The sequence below is a fragment of the Sorex araneus genome, chromosome 11 (assembly GCF_027595985.1).
Source record: "Sorex araneus isolate mSorAra2 chromosome 11, mSorAra2.pri, whole genome shotgun sequence".
NCBI classification, from domain to species: Eukaryota; Metazoa; Chordata; class Mammalia; order Eulipotyphla; family Soricidae; genus Sorex; species Sorex araneus.
In genome coordinates, this window is record NC_073312.1 from 50829486 (window position 1) to 50845106 (window position 15621).

General features: G+C 36.6%; 1 non-coding gene across 1 annotated transcript; it reads right to left on the bottom strand.

Moving 5' to 3' along the window:
* Positions 1-5479: 5479 nt before the first annotated feature.
* Positions 5480-5581, bottom strand: LOC129399557 (U6 spliceosomal RNA). The gene has a single exon (XR_008627176.1). It is a non-coding gene; the product is annotated as a U6 spliceosomal RNA (small nuclear RNA).
* Positions 5582-15621: the final 10040 nt, after the last annotated feature.

Here is a 15621-nt window from a genome sequence, read left to right on the forward strand (position 1 = left end):
TTATGGGATGCTGAGAATTGAACCTGGGTCAGCTTCGTGCAAGGCAAACGCCCTACCCACTGTGCTATTGCTCCAGCCCCACATATTTATTTTTATATATCTCAAACAAACAAGAAAGTAGAACTGCAATGCCTACTCCAAAATTATAGTAGTTATGTTTAGATGTAAGGAATAAAAATTTTTCCTCTTATACTAATTTTCTTATTGGTTTTACATTTCCTCACTTAATTGACTTTAATTACTCATAATAAAATGCTTATGGCATTTAGAAATAGTTCAGTGTAGAGTTAAACTAAATGACCTCTAAGTAAAGGTCTGAGGAGACTTCTTACTGGGGCAAAGTTCACAAGTTATAGTATTTCTACCTTGTGAAAATTTCAACAGTTGGGCTGGAGTGATAGAACAGTGGGTGAGTGTTTGCCCGGTATGTGGATGACCAGGTTTGATCCTAAGTGCCCTATATGGTTTTCTGGGCACTAGACACAAATAGCTTGATATTCAGGAAACTTTTGTTTTGTTATTTGTCATAATTTCCCTTTTTATCTGACATTTTTAATATAAAACCAATTAGAATGTTTACTAAAATTTAAATTTGTTTCTGCCCTTACCTCAACTTCCTTTACAAAACTGATAATTCACATCCTCTTCCAAAGAACAGTGATTCATACACAAGGTTACACAACTATTAGGAGAAAAAATTAATCAGAATGTAGATCTAAGTTGGTACTTTACTTTTTAAAATTGCTCCATCTATCATTTAAAAGTCCTAATGAATCTGGAAGATTCAATATAAACAATCATAAACAAGTGAAAAAATTATTTCACTATATAGTAGCCAGGTCTACAAATTTCAGATCAGATGATTAAGCATGCACTTTTGTATCAAAGGAAAAGGATAAAGCAACTTGCATACAATCATCAAATAAGATAAAGATGCCAATAATTCTGTATTTTCAGAGCACAGGCAGCAGAAAAGAATTTTAGGGTGGCTATGAAATAAAATACTCAGTGGGAGAAAAAACAAATCAATCAAAAAGCACTATATTTTTATGATTTTTCTACAGTATGAAAGATACAGCACTATTCTACCCAGCAAAAGAGCTTCTGAAAAACAATGGCTTCGAATATGAAGATCTCTCTCTCTTTCAAAAAATAAATAAACAATTAAACTTTCATACGACCCAGTGATACCACTTTTTGGCATCTGATTTTAAAACACAAAAACATTAATTCAAAGGATATGTGCACATGTGTTTTCATCGCTGCACTTCATGGCTAAGATACAGAAACAACACAAATGCCCAACTACAGATGAATATGTTAAGAAGCTGTAGTATATACACACAGTGGAATGCTATGCACCTCTAAGAAAGAGCAAAATCATGTGGTTTGCAGCAACATGGATAGAACTAGAAGATATCATGCTGAATGAAGTCAATCAGAAGGAAAGGGGCAGATAGATAATGATCTCTCTTATATGTAGGATTTAAGACACACAGAGAGATAGCAACAAAGTTCCAAAGGAGACATAATGGGAGAACTGATCCACACAAAAAGTGAAAACGAGGAGTGTTAGGGTTTCTGGAGGAGAGAGATAAGAACACTGGTGATAGACCTCCTGTTGGAATTATGTGCATTAGAAACCATTATTCACAGTATTGTAAACCACGAATCTCAATGATAAAATTTAGAAAATTTTTTAAAGATTATAACTTCAAGTTTTTAAAAAATATACAACAAAGGAGGAACCATGGAAGAAATCATTCCTCTTAGCTTCTTTGACAAAGGATTAATGAGTGAAGAAATAGCAAAGCAAGTTGTGTTAGAGTAAAATCACTTTAATACCACTTTCTTATTCCCAAATTTACACACTCTTGGATTTCTGGTGTAGTGTCAATTGTGCTAGGAAATCTGGTTATAGTTTTAATAACTTTTTCCTTCTTTTTAGAAGCTAAAAGATAAATGTATTTTAAAAACAATCATTAATAACTAGCTTTGATATGTATGGGGGATATTAATCCATCCATTTGTTTCATCCATACTTCCCTAGCTTTGAATGAAGGCCTTGTAATTATGAGAATAAGAGAAGCATGTTATCCTTAGACAATTTCCATATTAAATGGTCTATTTTTTTCATTTTTCATTGAATGTGGCTCTTCATTGTAAAGCAGCAAATTTTTATAAAGCAGCAAAAATTTGAGAATTGTGTATATGTCTTATATCAAGAGTGTACACAATTTCTGTAAGCAAGAATGACTCCTGTAATCACTTTGCAGATAACTTCTCATAAGAAATAATTATTATGGAATAAATATATGCCTGGTTATGTTCAATGTGGCATTATTTACAACAGTTGATACTTGGAGTAACTTAACCCCATCAACAGATGATTGAATAAAAATATGTGGTGTCTATACAGTGAAATACCTGCTCACTATTAAAAAAAGAAAAGAAAGCCTACCATTTGTACAAATATGGTTGAATCTTGGAGGGTATTATGCAACGTGAAATAGTCAGAGAAAAAAGACAAACACCAAGGGATTTTGCTTAGAGAAGGCACATTAAGGAACAAACTAAATCAACTAAAAAAGAAGATCAAAAATACACTTTCCACCTATAAAGCCAAATTAGCAATTAGCAGAAGGGAGTGGTTAGCTGAGTTTTAAAAGTCACATGTGTGGTGAAGGATGGAATTAGACTTTTAGTAGTAACTTAATGTAGAATGTTTTATAGATACTGATTTATAATGATATGTACCTGAAACTTCAATGCTATAAAGCAATGCTACTTAATATTTTTAAAAGAAAGAATATTCATTGTTATGTACAATTAGACAATAAAAGTATTTTTGAAAATGCTAAACAGTTTTTAAATCATTGTATATAAACATTAATTTTGCTTTAGGGACCATACCTTGGCTGTGTCCAGGATTGAACACGGGGTTTCTGCATGTGCACCAGCTCTTTGAGTCACCTCCCTTGCTCCATTATTTTTCAAACCCCTATACACACCATCTCTTAAAGCATCTGTCACAAGCAATCCTCAGGTATAGACTTGCAGTACACAACTCTATCTGATTGAGACTCAAATATGGTAGCAATTGCTTTCAAAATGCTATGGTTTTCTGAAAGGGAAAACTCACTTTAACATATCTAGAAAACTGCAATATACCTTCTCTTCAGATGTGTCATGTTATATACTTGCCATCTATTGCTTCACTTGCTAGAATCAAGATACAGTGCTCTTCACCAACATTGAAAGTTAAACACCCTCAAACATTTCCCACGCCTCCCTGAAAAACAGTGGCCCGGGCTCTGTGAAGACTTTTCTGCTCTGTGAAGTCTTTACCTGGTCTTTGAAGTCTCTGAGGGTCTGTCTTCAAGTCCGGGAAGCTTCAGAGAAATTCTAGTTCTTTCCGGAGGCAGCTGCGTGCTCTGATCTAAGCAGCTTAGATGTGGCAACCAGCAATTTCTCAACTGGAGACACACTAATTATAGTTTTAAATATGACAGATACCGCCCAGGAATCTTGATTAGGTGAGTTATTAGTCAGTGATGAGAAAAGAATCAATAGACTAAAATCCTTGTTCCTGCCAAGTCAATCCCTGAGTTCTGTGCCTCAAGGGTTGGCTGACTCAAAAGCTTTGCAAAAGGACATAGATTCTCCAGAAAAGATTTCTTACCCACAGATGGATACAATGACACAGACATTTAACGATCATTTTTAAATGCCTGATCTTCCTGCATAATCCAACTGTCAGGCTTGGAATGTGTAGGGGAAATTTTAGAGGGATATTTTCTTATCTCTGGTTTTTTGAGCTGGCACAATTACAACTGACATGAGAGAGATTAATGTGGGAATGATAAATTTAAGTTTGTGTGCAAGGAGGTTCATATAAATGGAACCTAGTGGGTCAACAAAAACAGCTAATTTATATACTTTGAGACAAAGGACTATATCTGCAATGAATAGATAAGACAAAGAAATTCTTGAAGTTGTTCAGACAATTATTTCTAATTTCTCATCTCTGTCTCTGATGATAAAACATCTCTATGCAGGGATTTTCTTTCTCATTTTCTTTCTTTTTAAATTGTTAATTAATCCTGAGAAATTAGCAATAATGTGTCTGTTTCAGGGACACAATATAAACAAACCACCACTGTCAAGGTACAGATAGTCCTCCATGGTCCATCAGAACCTTCTTTACCACACTCCCACTCCCCATTAAAGTAAGGTGGTCTCTGTTGTCAAAGTCAGTGGTTTTGTATTCATAAGACATTTCCGTTCCCTACCTTCTTTTTCTGTATACCATATATAATATCATCTATTATTTCTCATTAGATAAATCCTTTGGACTTATCATAACCTTTTAAATATCACTATACTATCCAATTCCATTCATGTTTAACAACAACAACAAAAAAAAACCACCAAGATTTCATCTTTTCTTAGGGCTAAATAGTATTTATTATGTATATACAGCATGACATTTTTTAATCCAGTAGGGGGCTTTATAAATTTTAATTTCATTGAGATTTGTGGGTTGTTTCTATATTTTGCCTGTTGTAATTAGAACTGCAGTGAACATAATTATTAGTGTACTTTTTTCAAATTAGTGATCTTGTGTTCTTGGGATAACTGGGATGGAATCAATAGAATATATGGTAGTTCTATTGTTACTATTTGGAGAAGTCTCCTAATAGAAGGTGGTAAACATCTTTTTCTTGTGCCTGTTAGCCCTCTGTGTGTTTTATTTATGTGTATCTATTCAGGTCTTTCCTCCATTTTTTTTGATAGGGCTGTTTTGTTGTTTAGTGTTGTGAGTGTTATATATATCTCAGATATTGGTCCTTTGTCAGGAGCATGGTGTGCATACATTTTCTCACACTCAGTATTATGTCTTTTTATTTCACAATACGGATGTCTTTCAGTTTGATATGATCCTATTAACTTGAGTTCGTATTGTATTCCTTTCCAGTGAAATAAAGTCATCAAAGATATTAGGGATACTAATTTCAGGGTTTTAATTATATTTTCTTCAATGTGTTTTTATGGATTTGGCTCTAATATCAAAGTCTTCAATACATTTGAGTCAATCTTTGTTCTTGGTTTGTGACAGTGACTCAGTTTTATTTTTAATTTAATTTAATTTTAATAGTTGTTCACAATAATTTATTATTGAATATTATATTCAATATTCCAATACTAATCCCACCACTGCACCTTCCCAACATCATTATTTCAAATTTTCCCAACCGTCAACCAAGTTCACCCCAATAGCAGGTCCTAAATAATTTATTTTGTATTGCTTGTTATGAATAATTCTCTATAGATGATCAAAAAAGGATTCCTTAGAAGATTGTTGTATCTAACCCTGGAGCCATTAAGCTCTTGTATAAGAGATTACTAACATGTTGTTACAGGTTGAACCTTGTGTGCTAATATTTTTCTAATCGAGATTGGTTGCCTTCTACTTTACAAAAATATAGAACGCTTCACAAGCATGTCATCCTTGCACACGGGCCATGCTAATCTTATCTATATCATTCCAATTTTAGTATATGTGCTGCTGAAGTGAGACAATAATAACTCAGTTTTAATTTTTGGCGTGTGACTATCAAGCCCTTAGTCTGAGTATCTGTGCAGGGATATTTATCCTGTGTTAAGGATACAATACAAGGACCTGAGAAAATTTCCACTTTTAGGAGAAAATAATGTTTATAATATCATTCATTTTTTCATTATGTTTTATTTTTAATTTAAAGTAATCAGCTTCTTTGGAACATCTTGGGATGATCTATCTACTACTTAACATGCCATTCATTCCCAATTTCTGCTTTGACTTTCCTAAATTTCTACTTTGTCATATTTTAAATTGGGAATTAAGATTGGCAGAAGGAGGGGACTGGAGAGATAGCACAATGGGTATGGTATTTTCCTCTAACATCCAGGTTTGATCCCTGGCACCTCATATAGTGCCCGGAATCCACCAGAAATGATTCCTGATCTCAGAGCCAGGAGTAAGCCTTGATCAAAACTGGGTGTGGCCCAAAAAACAATTAAAGAAAAAATAAAAACTGGCAGAAGGAGAAAATTCAAGATTGCCAAATAAGGTTCTTCCAGCACTCTCACCCAGAAAAGTCTACGCCAAGGATTGGGTTGAATGGTGAGTACTGCCTGAATTTCAGTAAAGCGTGTTATTGTATTTGTGCATTTCCTCAGGAGAAGACCTCTAATCTGTATTGCTGAGAGACAGAATGGGGAAGCACTGTAGCACTGTTGTCCTATTATTCATAGATTTTGCTCAAGTGGGCACCATAATGTCTCCATTGTGAGACATATTGTTACTGTCTTTGGCATATTGAATACACCACGGTAGCTTGCCAGGCTCTGCTATGCGGGTGGGATACTCTTGTTAGTTTGCTGGGCTCTCTGAGAGGGACAGAGGAATCGAACCCTGGTCTGCTGCGTGCATGCAAAGGCAAATGCCCTACCCGCTCTGCTATGGCTCCAGCCCAGTGGGGGAGTAAGGAGGAGTAAATGCCTTGGAGAGTAAAGCTTACTATAGATCTAGTGGGCTGAGAACAGACTCTAATGAAGGGCTTAATGGCCGGTTACCTGTGCAACCAGGCCCCCCAGATACCCAGATATGTTTTTCCAATATTCACCAACAATGTAGTATGTGACAAAGGTTGAACTCTTGGGTTCCAGCCGGTGTAGTCATTGTCTTTGTTCTACTTGCATTCTGACGGGTACACCCACCCAACCCAGGCCAGTAACAGAGCAAGCTGCTAGAGGACTGAATTTCACTTATTCAAACCAACAACTCAGGCCTCCCCAAACCATTTGGGATTGCTAGCAAGCAGAGCAGATCTCTGAACAACTTACTTGCCCAGACTTCTGGGACTCAGAGGGGAGTCTGCCAAACCTGATGGATACATCTCCTAACTGGCAATCAGGTACATCTTGTGTAAGTGAGTAGGAATCTTGGAAGAATTTACGATCTGAGCAGAACCCTCACGATAGTCTGAATCAATACATCTCACAGCTCTCCTTGCACAATTCCATGCACAACCTGGAATTCCCTGCTCATTAATGCCAATGTTTTGAAGAGATACCTGTGTCAGAAATCTAGTCTACAGAACTGCCCGATAGACCTGTTCAAACATGGCACAGACTTATCAGAGGGTAAAAATGACTATGCCTTTCTTTTTCTTTTCTTTTTTTCTTTTTGGGTCACCCCCAGAGATGCTCAGGGGTTACTCCTGGCACCGCACTCAGAAATTACTCCTAGCAGTGCTTTGGAGACAATATGGGATGCGGGTGATCGAACACAGGTTAAACACAGGTCAAAGGTGCTCAAGACAAATGTCCTACCTGCTGTACTATCATTCTAGCCACAACCATGCCTTTCTGATCATCTTTTCTGATCACTCTGGGATACTGGGACACACATGAATTAATTGATTCTGTGGCATCAATAGCCCACTTAAACTTGGTGTCACAGGCCTATCCAAACACTTGCAGCATTATCACACATAGGTCACTATTCAGGTCTGCTAATTGCAATCAGGTACTCTCAAAACAAAACCCTTGATAACCAGGAAGATCATTTCATGAATGAATAGCTATCGTTTGGTACATGTGACCTTAATCCATATTCATTGCTAAAACTAGCAAGATTTTGCTCCATGTCTGTGATCTGAGCACAAGCATCTCATTCTTCAAAGCAGTAGTGGTTATATGCCACGGGAGATGTGTATGTTCAATGGATATCCAGGCCCACACAAACTTTGAGCCAAAGGCACCAACTCAATTTATGAGTATGAGTTCCTCATTGCTACTCAGGCCAGCTAGCTCATTTTCATATTTTCACTCCAGCTCTCACGTAACACAAGGCATAATGAAGAAACAGAGTCATTCACTATTATCAATGGATGGGAACAAAAGCCCAGGAAGTTTCTCAAACTTATTAGAACAATCTAAACTCCTTGAGGATAACCTCTAAGCATAATAGTATTGGTATTAAACAAATGAAGAAATCAGTAGAAAAGAGCATCAATAAACACAGAGAAATTTTATTTATTTATTTTTGATTGAATCATAGTGATATATAGAGTTAGATAGATGTTTGTGATTGGATTTCAGTTATGTCATATTCCCACACCTGTCCTTTCACCAGTGTACATTTCCCACCACCAATGTCCTCAGTTTCCTGAAGACACTTATCTTCTCTTTCTCTCTCCCTCCCCCTATCCCTATCCTTCTTACTCTCTCTCACTCAGAGAAATTTTGAAAGAAAAAAATATATAAACATCTCCAAAGTTAAATAATTTAGCTAAAAGAGAATATTTCTAGAAGTAAAACATGATAACAGGAACTGGCCACCAGGACGGAAGAAGCCTAAAATCGAATCTGTAACCTCTAAGGACAAGGATGAGGAAACCATCACAGAAGGAAATAACAATTAAAATTAAAGAAAACATAAATATTTGGAAGATAAAATTAAGGGAAGCATCGTAGAGGCTTCAGAAGAGAGTAATGAGAGAAAGGGGAAGAATTGTTGGGAAAAAAAATAGTAGCTACCAATTGATGTAACCTGAAGAGGAAGATAGACACCTACCTAATTCTCAAAGAATTCCAAACAAAATAAAGCCAAACGTAAGAACACCAGGACACATTATAATCAAATGGCAAGAACCAAGAAGGAAGATATATTCTCAAAAGAATCAAGTAAAAAACAATGACTCATATATAAACTCATATATGACTCCCTATAAGAGTCATATCATACTTCTCAAATGAAACTCTCTGAGCAAGAAGTATTTGTTTTTTTGTTTTCTGTTTTTTGAGCCACACCTAGCAGTGCTGAGGGATCCCTCCTGGTGGTGCTCAGGGGACCATACAACAGTGCTTGGGATTGAGCCAAGGACAACTATATTCAAGATAAGAACCTTAACCTCTATAATATCTCTCTGGCCCAATGAGTCATTCTATTTTTTCCTTTGGGGGATTTTGGGTCACACCCTGCAGTGCTCAGAATCACTCCTGGAGCTACTTGGAAGACTGTATGTAATGCTCTGTCTCAAACTACGATTGGTCTCATACAAGGTAAGCAACAGGCCCCTGTGCTGTCTCTCTGAACTGAGCAGGAAGTCTTGCATGAAAGTGTCCTCTAAAAATCGTATTTATACTTCTTTGTTATCACTCAGGCTTGAAGGACTGATTAGAAAATTTTCAAACAACTACAGTCATTAATTGTCTCTAAATCAGGTCTGCTAGCAGTACTAAATGGTCTTCTATATGCTTTAAAGAAACTGTGCTCAGAAGCATGATACCTTAAAAAAAGACATAAAATGGGGAAGAGAGGGAGAGTTAGTAAAGAGTACTTCAAGAATGACCCTTAGATTTTCTTGCATTATATCTAAAAAGAACGCCTGGCGGCCCTCCTACGAGATGGTCAGACTTCTTCGTCAAGACCCTGAACGAACAGTTTGATGCTCTTTGTGTTCCTGGAGCGAGCAGACGCCATTGGGCTACACTAGCATGCAACAGGGACAAATGGAGACATTACTGGCGCACACTTGAGCAAATCGATGAGCAACAGAATGACAAGTGATATAAGTGATATCTAGAAAGGGAAATAAGCTTTGAACTTTAGAAATTATTTCAAGGATAACTCAAAGACAGAAATTCTTAAATGAAACCCATCCAAAGAAGCAGAAGAAAAAGGTACATATCAAAATGCAAGTGGAGAAAATAAGGTAAAGCCAAATAAGGAAAGTTAAGCCACAAAGACATCAAAAATGTTAACAGGAATGACGAATTCCCTTGTCAATAATTTCTCTTTCAATGGATTGAAATCTCCAGTAAAATGTAGAAACTCAATGGATCTGAAAGCAAAACCCAGCCCTCAGCTGCTGAAAAGAGACACAATTAAACTTTCAGAGTAAACACAGACCTGGGTTCCATTTCCAGCACTCCATATATTCCTCCGAGCTCCATTTGGAGTGATCCCTGAAACAGAGCCAGGAGTAAGCCCTGAGCATTCTAAAACAAACAAGCAAACAGACAAATGTAAAAAAGAAAATAAACCCAGAGCTAACGTCATACTCAATAGTGAAAAAACTGAAAGCCTTTCCTCTAAGTTCAGGCACAGGATAGGTTGACCTTTCTCACCCCACTATTTTTAATTAATTAATTAATCAATTTTATTTAGTCACCATGAAATTATAGTAATTCATGATAGGGTTTCAGCATGCAAAATTTCACAATGCAGAGTACTAACCACTATGTGACCACAGCGAGCTACCGGAAATCCACATGCGATGTTTCAACACAGATCCTTTCACCAGTGTCTACTTCCCTCCACCAATGCACTTCAACCCCTACTGATCTCCCACTCACCAGTCTGTTTCAATGAGAGGTGCTTTAATAAACATGCATATATTTATATGTATAAAATCTTATATAAAATATTACATATATATGATTTTGTACTATGGTTTATAGTACTGTTGCTGATAATTTCATAATACTTTACCACCTTTTAACACTACCTTATCCTCCTCTGGGTCGAATGCTTTACTCCACCATAAATACTTACCCCTCCCTGTCCTATCCCCAGCCACCTTAAGTGGTATGTTTTCTACTGAGTATTCACTATTCCACCATTATCCTTCTTTATATCCTTCATATGAGAGATATCATGCTGTTGGTTTCTCTCCCTCTGACTAACTTCACTCAGCATGTATTTTCCATGTCCCTCCATGTAGCAGCAAACTTCATGACTTTATCTTTCCTATGACAAAGTAATATTCTATTGTGTATATATACCATAGTTTCTTTATCCAGCCATCTATTCTTGGATACTGGGGTTGTATCCAGATTTGACATCGTGCAAGGAATATAGGGGTTTCACCCCACTATTATTCAGCATAAATTTTGTAAGTCCTGGCCATAACGACTTTTTTAAGAAAAGAAACTAAAAGGATTAATATTAGAATACCACAAGTTAGCAAACCTAAAATGAACCAGAAGAGAAAGAAATTTTAAAAAAAGAAATCTCATTTACAATAATGTCCAAAAAAGTATAGTACTTAGGAATCAACTTAACAAAGAAAGTGAAATCATTTTATGTTGAAAATTATGTCACTATTAAAAGAATAAAAAGTAAAATATATGGAAATGGAAGCATTATATGTTCACACATTAGAAGAATTAACATTGTTAAATGACTACCCTACACAAATCATTGAATGGTTTCAATGCAAACACCATGAAAATTGCAACGTTATCCTTTAAGGATATAGAATAAATATTGCTAAAATTTGCATAGAATCATAATCTCCAAAATAGTCAAAGTTATTCTGAAGAAAAATTACAGGAGGCATTGCATTTTCTGTTTCTTGGGAGATATATGAGTTTTTATCTAGTCCTGACTATATCCTAATACAAAGGAATCACCCAACTACAGTCGGTTTCTAGGAAGCAACAACCACAGTTCAGCTTTCTCCTGGAAATTTGCCTTCTTTAAGAAAACAGAAACTGGGCTGGAAAGATAGTACAGAAGGGAGGGCATTTGTCTTGCACTTGGCTGACCCAGTTTGATACCCAGCATCCCATGTGGTCCCCAGAGCACCGCCAGGAGTGAACCTTGAGTGCAGAGCCAGGAGCAGCCCCTAAACATTGCCTGGTGTGACCCAAAAAGAAAAAAAACCAAACAAACAAACAGAAAGCCTCTTTCAATTGCCTCTGAGGCTACTCCTGCTTCCCGACTCCCACCACTCCAGTGTCCTCTGGCCGGCTCTACTTCCCACTTTGGGAAACACTGACCCAGAGTAATGTTACCAACTAGACCAGTGCTTTTCCAAACCATAACTTTCCAGTCTGTTTTCCTTCTTGTCCTACTGGCTGTCCCCTAGTTTATTGTTGCGCCCCCCCATTTATACAATTTAATTTTTTGGTTTTGTTTGTGTGCCACACTTAGTGGTGCTAAGGACTCACTCCTGGTTCTATGGTCAGAGTTTACTCCTGGTGGTGCTCAAGAAATCATATGTAGTCCCTGACATTGAATTACGGTTGGTCATGTGCAAGTCAAGTGCTTTAACCCCTATATTGCCTCTTTTCTATCACCATTTTTTTAATTATTATTGAATCACTATGAGATAGTTACAAAACTTTCATGTTTGAGTTTCAGTCATACAATAATCAAACACCCATCCCTCCACCAGTGCACATTTTCCACCACTAATGTCCCCAGTATCCCCCTCATCCCAACCCTCCCCCTATTTCTATGGCAGACAATTTTCCCCATATTCTCTCTCTACTTTTGGGCATTCATTATGGGTTGCAATATAGATACTGAGAGGCTATTACAGTTGGTCCTTTATTTACTTTCAGCACACATCTCCCAGCCTGAATGATCCCTCCAACCATCATTGACTTAGTGATCCTTTCTCTATTCCAGCTACCTTCTCCATCAGCTCATGAGGCAGGCTTCCAACTATGGAGCAATATTCCTGATCCTGTTTCTACTGTCCTTAGGTGTCAGTCTCATGTTATTTTATATTCCACAAATGAGTGCAGTCATTCTATGTCTGTTCCTCTCTTTCTGACTCATTTCACTTAGCATGATACTCTCCATGCCCATCCACTTATAAGCAAATTTCATGACTTCATCTTTCTTAACAGCTGCATGGTATTTCATTGTATAGATATACCAAAGTTTCTTTAACCAGTTGTCTGTTCTCGGGCACTCGGGTTGTTTCTAGATTCTGGCTATTGTGAACAGTGCTGCAATGAACATACAAATGCAGATTTCATTTCTACTGTGCTTTTTTTACACCCTCAGGACATATTCCCAGAAGTCATATTGTGGGGTCATTCTACCACCCTTTAAGCTATAGTTTAAAGATGTAATACTCCAACTAGAAAAAAAAAGATGACTAAAAGCAAACATTCAGACTAATGGAATGGAAGTGAGAGCTCAGAATTCAACATAATGTATGGAAAGTTAATTAATTTATTTTATTTATTTATTTTTACTTTTTAGCGATAGATAATTTATATTCCCTTTATCACATGCCCTATCGATATTATAAATATAGGATACTTCAAGAAACAACCATCTTTTCATGGCACTGACACCAATACAGGCTGGTGTACATCTGATTATTCTAGAAAGACAAAAAGGAGCAGAAGTATAAGAAACTTCAGCACTGTAGCAATAAAAGAGTCAAAGGACCCAGAGTAGTAACACCACTATACTACTAGCACCATCTGGACAGTTAATTTATGTCAAAGGAGCATTGAGTCAAAAAAGGAAAAGCCGGGCTGGATCGACAGCACATCGGGTAGGGCATTTGCCTTTCACGCGGCGAACCCAGGTTCGATTCCCAGCATCCCATATGGTCCCCTGAGCACTGCCAGGGGTGGCTCCTGAGTGGAGAGCCTGGAGAGACCCCTGTGCATCACCAGGTGTGACCCAAAAAGCAAAAAGAAAAAAAAAGGAAAAGCTAACACATGGTGCTTGAAAAAAAAGGAAGCCATATAAAATTTTAAAATGAGGAAAGAAATTGAATTCCTATCTCAATCACAAAAGTTTATTAAAAATGGATTAAAGACATTGATATTAGAGCTGAGTCCATAAAATATACTGAGAAAATCAATATAAATGATACTATCCATGATAATTGTTTTCAGAGGTGTTTTTCATGATCTGGCTCCATTGACAAAGAAAACAAATGTGAAAATAAGTGAATGGGTCACATAAAACTAACATTTATGCACCTGAAAAGAAACTATAGCTAAAATAAAAAGTTATACTATTAAATGGGAAAAAAATTTTTACCAAACGCTTAATATTCAAAATACATAAATCACCCATAAAATCCAACAAAACAAGTATATGATCCCTGTTACCTGCTGTGGTCCCCCTATCCCTGCCAAAAGTGAGGAGCATAAGAGAAAGGGGGAAGGCTTGAGCACAACTAGGTGTAGCCCCAAAACAACAACAACAAAAATTTTAAGTTGAAACCATCAATTTATATTGAGATTCTATTCCTGGGCATCTACTTCAAGAATATACAGATACTAATTTTCAGAAGATATATGAATACCTATATTCATTGCAGCACTGTTTATAATAGCCAAGATCTGAAAGCAACCCAAATGCTTGATGATGGTCAAGTGGATAAAGAAATTATGGTATACACACATACACATATATGCACATATATTATATAATGAAATACTATTCAGCTACAAAGAAAAGATGAAATGTAGCCTTTTGCTACATCTTGGATGTCTAGGTATCATGCTAAAAATAAATAAGTCAGAGAAAGAAAGAAAAGCACCAGATTATCTCACTCATATGTGGTTGATAAGCAAGCAAAGCAGAGTAGATAATGTTTAATGAAAACAAACACTTGAACTCTGACAAAAAGAACTGAAGTTACCAAGCAAAAGTGTATATCTGAGTGAGGAGGAATGCGGTGAACCAGAACAATCCTGAGGACAGCAGCGGAGAGTTTTCAGTTCTTTGACATAGGTGGTGGTGCAGTGACTTAGCATGTCAAAAGAACAAATATTGAAAGACTTGTAAACCATATTGCTTCAATAATAATAAAATTCTTTAAAAATTAGTGTACAGTATTGCTTCTAATTCCTTTAATTAAAGCCTAGAAAGATGATGTCTCATTCAAGGTTTCCAGCTAGCTAAGTTAAAAACATAGACTTTTCCCTTCTACCTATGATTCATCTCTTTCCTGCCATTTAGGTAGGTCTGCAATGGCTGGTGTTAGAAAACTAGTGGGGAACTGGAGCAATGTTTCAATTTCTCTATTTCTTTTTCACTGCTTCTAGGTAGCAGATCTAATCTTTTACTCTAACCTTTTGACTCTCCCTTTGCACAGGGAGAACTAATTTCTCCCCTTCAAATTCCCCACAATTAAAAATATCAGCATGAAGCTGGAAATCAAACTCAATGATACACACTTATTTTACCTATTAGTCCCAGGGTTCAGTTCCTGGCACCACAAACAAACAAACAAACAAACAAACAAACAAAAACTTAGTATTTGTATTCAGCATTATGAAATTGTGTGAGAAGATTTTAAGACTCATATATGAGAATGAGACCCTTTAATCATAGATCATATAGTTGTTCAATTTTACTGTATACTGCCAGATTTTTCTAGAATTGGTCTTTTGTGCCTATCAACAATGCTAAGAGTACCATATCTACTACTTGTGATATAAACATGTCATTAATCACTCTCGTTTCTCTATATCTCTCTTCAGGTATTTTGTAAAGTTTCCTCATAGATACATTGAATTTTAGAACTACAGGATCCTTAGAGAATATACATTCATATTGATTCATTGTAAGGAAACTTATTTTTTAAGAATATATAGCACTGTAGCACTGTCATCCCGTTGTTCATCGATTTGCTCGAGCGGGCACCAGTAATGTCTCCCTTGTGAGACTTGTTACTGTTTTTGGCATATCAAATACACCACAAGTAGCTTGTCAGACTCAGCTGTATGGGCGGGATACTCTCAATAGCTTGCCAAGCTCTCCAAGAGAGACAAAGGAATCAAACCCGGGTCAGCCGCATG